The following is a 7,781-nucleotide window of genomic DNA, read 5'->3' as shown; positions in this document are numbered from 1 at the left end:
CAGCACAATGCGGGTCACTCGCGAGCTATGATCGACCGGCGCGGACGCAGTGACGAAAGCAGACCGCGTCGTGATCGACGGTGCTCCCAAATCGATCCTAAACACAGTTGTCTCAACCTTATCTTGCGACTGGTTTAACCACCCACCTACATTTACAAAGGAATGTCACGGAAAAATTAGGAATGAGACTATGTAACGACGAGAGAAACTTTCTGCCTTTAATCCACGAACAGCTTTCATGAATTCACGACGTTGAATGCAAACTCGGTGCAGTTATAACAGTTTTTGCGTTTGTTCATATCTCATGCGGCACTGCCATAAAATGTACCGGAGATATGTTCCGGAGTACTCCGCTGCCCTGTAGACCACATTATTGTTGATCATATGATATCCCGACAGGGTCGTTATCTTTATTGCCTTTCTATCTTTGTTCTGTGTTTGCTTTCTACCTCTGTCAATTCGAAATCAGATTGTATCTGTTGTATAGTCAAGTTTTTGTTTATAAGGAAGAAGACCTCCTATCTTTATTAATGCAAAATAAATTCGAAATTTAAAAACAAAGTTTTTATTTACTTATTTATTTAATAGTTTATTGTTACAGAAACAAAGAAATAAATATAAATTGATTATACACAAAACAGACAAACGGTTCAGCTTATTTCTATTAGAAATCTCTTTTAGCAGACTGGGAAAGAGATAATCTAAAACCAGCAAATTATGTAGCGTAAGGATATTAGTTAGCCGTGGTAGCCCAGTTGGTAGAACGCTTGCCTCTCACTTTGAAGTCACAGGTTCCAATCCAGCAATCCAGCACAGGACCTGTCCTCTTCGTCAGCCCGTCCTTCTTCTTCTTCGTGTGTTATTGTACTCTTTATTTTATGAATGTTCCTGCACCAACCCGTAGTGGCACGTATAATATGTATATTTTTTTATTAGATAGGCGTGTATATAAAATTAAGATAGAATGTTGCAAAATGCTACGAAACATTTATGTCCTATAAACAGAGTAACCTTAACGGTAACTTTGCATTTGCAAATAAATTTCGAAAAATATATGTATTTATCTTCTTTGCGCTTATTGCAGCCATAGAGCATGGTCAACAACAAAAAAAGCGCCACATTTAAATTAAACATGTGTGTTTAGTTTTTATGTCTCTCGTACTTTTTAATGACGTAGAGATTGGTTAACGGTGATGAAAAAAGATACTTAATGCTATTTGGTAAATAAAAATAAAAATATATTTTTTTTAAATAATTAATGACAATTATAATTTTTTTATAAGCATTTTGGCCAGACTTAGAACATTGCTTTTTTTTAAAACCGTAGGTAACATTGCGTAATCTATCATTATTATTGCCTGGTTTATTTTTCTAAGCTGGGAAGGTAAGTATAATATGTACATATCCTACGATATGGTTGCTGCTATTATTATTAAGTTAAAAGCACCCAGCATGAATGTCGCATAAAATATACTTAATAGGCACTAAGAAAAAACGAATTGATAAAGCTTTTTTTATAAACTTAATGCTTCGTCCTGTGACTGGCCTGTATGTAACCTTAATAGAAATTGAAATTGTTTCCTCTACGTCAGGTCAACAGCGACTAGCCTTTTGTCCACATGGGCACCTTCGATACGTGGTGGCAGTCACAATGCGTGCCCACATTCCTTCCACGCACGTACTGGACATCTCAAATATTCTCTTATACGTGGATCATTTGATACAGAAAAAATCCAAAGGGTAAATTGTGTCAGAGGGTTGTTCGCGCACGGTCAGCGATTTACATTCCTCACGACTGCAGGGTCGGCATGTCGGGTCGGGTCGATTAATATAAGTATGGTAATAAAAAATCGTGACAAACGCCGTAAGGAATTTCAGTTTTTGTAACTGGTCTCACTTTGCGAAACTTAAACGGTGGTTCCTGGAGCTAGAGCCGTTCTGCGGCCGTAATCAGATGAGGGCATGAGTTGAACAAATGACTGGGAGTTGTTCCGGTACTGAGACGTTGCTGCGCTACTTGGGACCCCTGTAGTTCTGCGGTAATCATGTTGACTAGCAATCCTACGAAAGCACATTAGAATAATGCAATATTACTGGCTAATGAAAAAATAAAACACAAACAGATAATAACAAAAATGAAAACAATAGGTTATCTATATCTTTCATGATATTTTCAAACACAAAAGTTCTAGTCATTTATAAGTTTTCATCACGCCTGTATCCCCAAAGGGGTTGGCAGAGGTATATAGTATATAGGTATTATTAATATTTATAGTCTTTAATAAAAACCTATAAGGTCCTAGACTGTAATTTAATATTTAGTTCTAGACTAGAATTATCTCTGCACTCTTAGGTCAGTGTCTTATTAGCCGTATGTTATTGCCGGGAGCCAGGCGGCGCGGGGCGGTGCGGGGGGCGCGGGGCCGCAGGCTTACAGGACCGCGGGGTCACGAGCCATGCTCCCGACAGATTAGTACCTTAGTTAAAACATAGACATCTAACTATCATCTCAACTTCTTGAAACACTAGACATGCCTACGTACAATATAAAAAAGTTGAAATAATCTGCTTTAATGTTCGGTATGTATAGGTATAGGTACAGTTTCCCAAATAAATAATAATAAGTGTATAAGTATATACACAGGAAAAATTATTAATGAATCAGATCGGCGATTGTTCCATGCATGGCGAAGACCGAAGCACTCGGTGATGGTAATATAGCGATATCCACATTAAAAAACGGATTGATAACGATAACATAATAGGCTAGTTTCCAGCTAGTCAAATCATTTACTTTTTAATAAACATCAAAACACGAAATTACTGTGGAACTTGTTTGAAAAAGCGTACTGTGACGTCATAGAAAAACGTGATAAAATGTTGGACTTATTACGCTTTTTTCTTAAATTCATAAATAAGTTAAATAGAAAAAAAAATGTTTTTCGTTAGTTTTAGAGGTGTCTTTATTTAATAATCAGAATTTCATAATTTATCTTGAACGTAGTAAACCAATCTGTCTAGTAAACTAATCATCTACATACCAAAATAGCGATAACAAAGATGAAATAAAGATCAAGCAACAAGAAGCCTGTTCAGTTTTAGCAGGTCAGTGGGTATAGTGCGCTCTGCAGCCTCTATCTGACTACCGGATGATTTGTCTAGACTACATTACTTATAGAAGCGACAGTATAAATGTTATCCTCGCTATACCAGTGCAGTGATATTACATATTAGTATTTGTTATTGAAAACGTAAAATTTATTTTATTCGGAATTTAGTTTTTAAGTTGCGAAAGTTAGCTCAGCGACTTAGAAAGTTTAATACATACATACATAAACTCCCGCCTATTTCCCACCGGGGTAAACAGAGACTATGGAATTCCATTTGCTTCGATCCTGACTCACTCTTGCTTCCTCAACATTGATCAATCGTTTCATACACGCACGCCGGTTCAGGGTAGATCGTACTGAAACTTTTCTAAGGAAATTTCCAATTTGATCAATGTACGTCCGGCTAGGTCTTCCTCTGCCAGGCCTACCACCAACCTTTCTTCCCTTTCTTTCTTTTTTCCGTTTTTTTAGTAAGTTTAATATATTATTATAGGTCGTATAGAGGATATCGCCTTGAGACGTGTGCATGACTTGCCCGTATAATATACGTTGGACTGCCTGTCCCTTAGTAGCAAATATAAGTATCCTTCTTGGAAGGTTTTCGTTGAAGACATTCCTGTCAGCGTCAGGATTCTTGATATCCTCAGGACTGTCGGAGAGCTGGTGTCTCATGATGCTGGTGTTTGTGGGTCTGGTAGAGGTTCTATTTTCGTATCTATGTATGTATATACGATAAGTTACGTATGTCCTCATTATAATTGACCCCCATTGCTAAACGTATCTAATCTCCGTGGCTCTTTTGACTCACTTTACCGGTCAGAAAGCGGTTACGTCAAGCTATTGTTTGCTATTGACTTAGTAGATAAGTGAGCTATTAGGTTGCGATCGATCAGCCCGTGCTACGAATTTGGCAATCGATCCGGAGCACTGCACGGAGTGCACTCCTAATGACCTGGTCACAGGCACGGATTCAGCGAAATATCCAGCCAAAGGGTCCCGATGCCGTTTCACTTGAACTTTTTTCATTTATTATTACCTATGCCGATAGATATGCATGATGTTAAGTTTACTTATTTCAGATCAGCTCAGACATTGGCCCCGATTCCTGTAGAAACCTCCTAATTTTATTTTAAGTTTTTCTTATCCACCGAAAAGGAGAGGGACGGATGATTGACAACTGTTAATTTTAAAATCAATGAGTGAATGAATTAATAACATAGGCGAATAAAATAGACATCTCGTTGATGTGCAGTCCGTTTGACGTGTACGGTCACGAGCATTAATATGTATACACTGTGGTACCATGTCACATTAACTTTTTTGACAAATTGAACTGTGAGTCTCACTAAATGGCAAATATGTTAGTGCGACAGAGTCCTAAAGTGGGTACATCATATTGCTCATGACTGTACTGTCAACTTAATTTTGTAGGGTTATTGGAAAATATAATATTATGGAAGGGCTTTTTAAATTTCTGCCTAAAATTGACGTGTATTTCATAAATTTTATGCCTGTCGATTGCCCGTCCGTTTCCTTTTCAGCGGATAAGAAAATGACAGGTATGACTTAAAATAAAATTAGACAAAATTTGTTTACAATATCACATTGTCTTTAAAATCACAATATTTGTTTTTTTTTAATCATAAGACATTTATATTATTTATAATGAAATAATATTTACGTAAATGGTAAATATAAACATTTATCATTATACAGCCACACAGTCTGCCAAATAATAAGTAACGCGCTCTCGTTGATGTCTTTTATATGATTCTTTATTAATTGTACGTAAACACGAACTAAGGAAACTTTTAAAACATACGAGTTATTTTGTCTAAGATTGTTACAGAGAACTATTTTTATAACTTATGTTTATTATGGCAAGCAGACATACAATTAAACATTCTGTATATGACCCACTGCTGGGCGCAAGCCTCTACTAATTCAATCGGAGAGGGTATGGATGGAGCATACTCCACAATGGTATTCCACTGCTGGTTAGTGGAGATAAAAAAGTAGCATATAAATAAGATATTTATTTTTACAGAGGTCTTAAAAGTAGAGCAAAGTACGTACAGAAACCCTGTAGGGGCACTACAACAACTTAAAATTATACAAAATGAAAATAGAAAACCAAGTATAAAAATAATAAAGATTAAGTTAAAAAAAAGATAGGTAATAATGTAAAATAAACACCTATTTTTTAATAAAATCATGACCCGACCCTAAGCCCGTGCATGCACAATATTGCATGCAGCCTGCAGCTAAGCTCGTGGCGTTTTCATCATTGCTCTTATTTCTGCATAATAGTGAGTTTGCCTCGAAATTGGTATCCAGTTGTTCCTTGTTACAGACTTTAATAAACATGAGATTTCATTCAGATGTAGATGACTTCAAATTGAACTGGCAAGTCATGTTTCAAAGGTTTTTCGAAATGTAATACGGAACCTTATCAGTATGTAATTCTGCTGTTATTCTAGAAATGTTTGCTTTAGGCCATTGTTTCATATCAGTTATTGTAAGTAATAAATACCTAACTGCGAAAAATTTAAACATAATTACTGGTTTAGGCATCTATTCAAAGGCCATTCAATTGTTTGTTCTATAAGTAATAGTATCATAGAGTAGAGACACGATAACAATGACGTCATCATTCGTAAACTATTTAAAGATTAACCAAATAAAAATATTATCTACTTATACAAAACTTATCAATGAATAAAACTAACTAATAAGTACCTAAACAGCCGGAAATATGTTCACAAATCACGACACGTGTTCACAAAAAATAAAATCCTTGCTACAAAAGTATGCTCCAGGTGAGGCTCGAACTCACAACCCCGGCATTGCTCACGAACACTGTCTTATAAGTACCGTGCGCTAACCAATTGCGCCACTGGAGCGTCAAGCCTGACTCACGAAATTACGATACGCCTGCTATAGGGCCCTCCCGCCCCGCGCCGCAGCCCCGCCCCTTCGTTTTCCCGTGTCATCACCATTTACGCGTGTAGGCTCGTAGTAGTGTAATATTTTTCTCTCATTCTCTATGCTCGTACTTGCAATCTACAATATTATCAGTGTTGCCGCTGTTTTTCTATAGATAGATGATTGCTCATTAATTTTATTATGATATTTAACTAAAGTTTTCATGTACGTTACAAGTTTGTAGTTTTAGTTTAGATTAAAATGTTTTAATTTATTTATTTATTCGTAAATAGTTGATAATTATGCGCATTTAAGTTACGATGATTCAACATAATAAACGTAAAATCTATTCATTAAAATATTCGTAACTATGAAAGGTGTTGAGGAAAAAATACGGGTGGAGGTACTATACAAGTATACATACATCTCTGCCTACCCCTTCACGGATACAGCCGTGATGCTATGTTATGTTATCTATGATGTTGCTTTTGTTAAATATTAGTTTTACGATCCCAGTCTAAGTAGTAAAATAAGAAGTAGTAGAATAAGGTGTAGAGGAATTCCTCGAGGAATTTCGAATTAATTATCGTTTATTTATATTCGTATTATTAATAACTGCTGTTGGTAAATATAGTATTAGTCAGGTGGTGGGTGTATAACAGACTGGAGAGGCAGTCTCGCAGCCCGGCACACGTGGCCGGCCGCTGCCGGGCATTCGATTAGCGCGCAGCGGAATGATATGTTAATGGCTATCGAGAAATATAGTTTATTGTTCCCTGCCGCCGTACCTGTGTCGGCCGGCCACTGCCGCGCGCGCTACACAACAGGGCTGTATCGGGTTTTATAGGCGTTTGACTATTTTATTACTATTCGGGATAGGTTAGCGTGTGGCTACAGTATCACTTAGTAAGTGGATGGTGGATAGTTGACGCACTGCTTATTATTAGGTAAATCAAGCGATTCTCAAGTGCGACATAGGGTTATCACTTGTGGCTCTGTATACCCCTATTTTACGGACGGTGTTTATGCGATACATTGCAATATTACTAAATTCTATTTTTTATATAAATGAGTAATAAAGGAATGTGCTTTAATATAGTGGAGTTAAGATTCTCATTTTGTAAATACCTACTAGTAAATAATAATAGATAAGTAAACCTTCAATTTGATAACCCTGAGTGTGCCTAAAGCAAATCTGTTCTGTTGTCTGGCCGGTCCCGGCTCCCGCTTCCGATTCTATGCTCATTCATCAATTTAAACTCAGCTATCCTTTTATTTCTTTTAATTATAAATTACGGTTCTTTATAATCACAGACTCTGGTTAGTGTTATTTATATTGCGGGCTCACGGTCTAATTTATACCATCATACGTTTCACCTTCATTGCTTAGGCAAATTATTTTACTGCAATTAAATACCTACTATTGCTAAATGTAATGTTTCTAAAATGTTAATCTGGGTCATAAAACAGCACGGGCCTCAATTAACTGTGATAAGAACAGGTAACACAATTCATGCAATAGCTGCGTCGTTTGAGGCGGTCTAATGGCATTGGGTGGAAATATCGACCGGCGGCAAACTGACTGATCAGCTCGATCGAGCAGGACAATTGCCCTTAATGAAAGTAATTAACACGACGCGATCGCGCGCAGACGATAGCGGCCGCGTGCGCCTGCGCCGCCCGCGCCCGTCACCCGACACCACAATGTGGGCCTAAATCAACCTACACACACCCACCTTAATTAGA

The 7,781-nt window shown here is 37.2% G+C and overlaps 1 non-coding gene across 1 annotated transcript; it reads right to left on the bottom strand.

Moving 5' to 3' along the window:
- Positions 1-5,921: 5,921 nt before the first annotated feature.
- Trnai-uau (transfer RNA isoleucine (anticodon UAU)) lies at positions 5,922-6,013 on the bottom strand. Its single transcript is given in 2 exon segments — positions 5,922-5,957; positions 5,976-6,013. It is a non-coding gene; the product is annotated as a tRNA-Ile (tRNA).
- Positions 6,014-7,781: the final 1,768 nt, after the last annotated feature.

The sequence above is a fragment of the Pectinophora gossypiella genome, chromosome 1 (genome assembly GCF_024362695.1).
Source record: "Pectinophora gossypiella chromosome 1, ilPecGoss1.1, whole genome shotgun sequence".
Taxonomy (NCBI): domain Eukaryota; kingdom Metazoa; phylum Arthropoda; class Insecta; order Lepidoptera; family Gelechiidae; genus Pectinophora; species Pectinophora gossypiella.
Note: the sequence above shows the minus strand (reverse complement) of the source record. Positions and strands in the feature narration are given on the sequence as shown.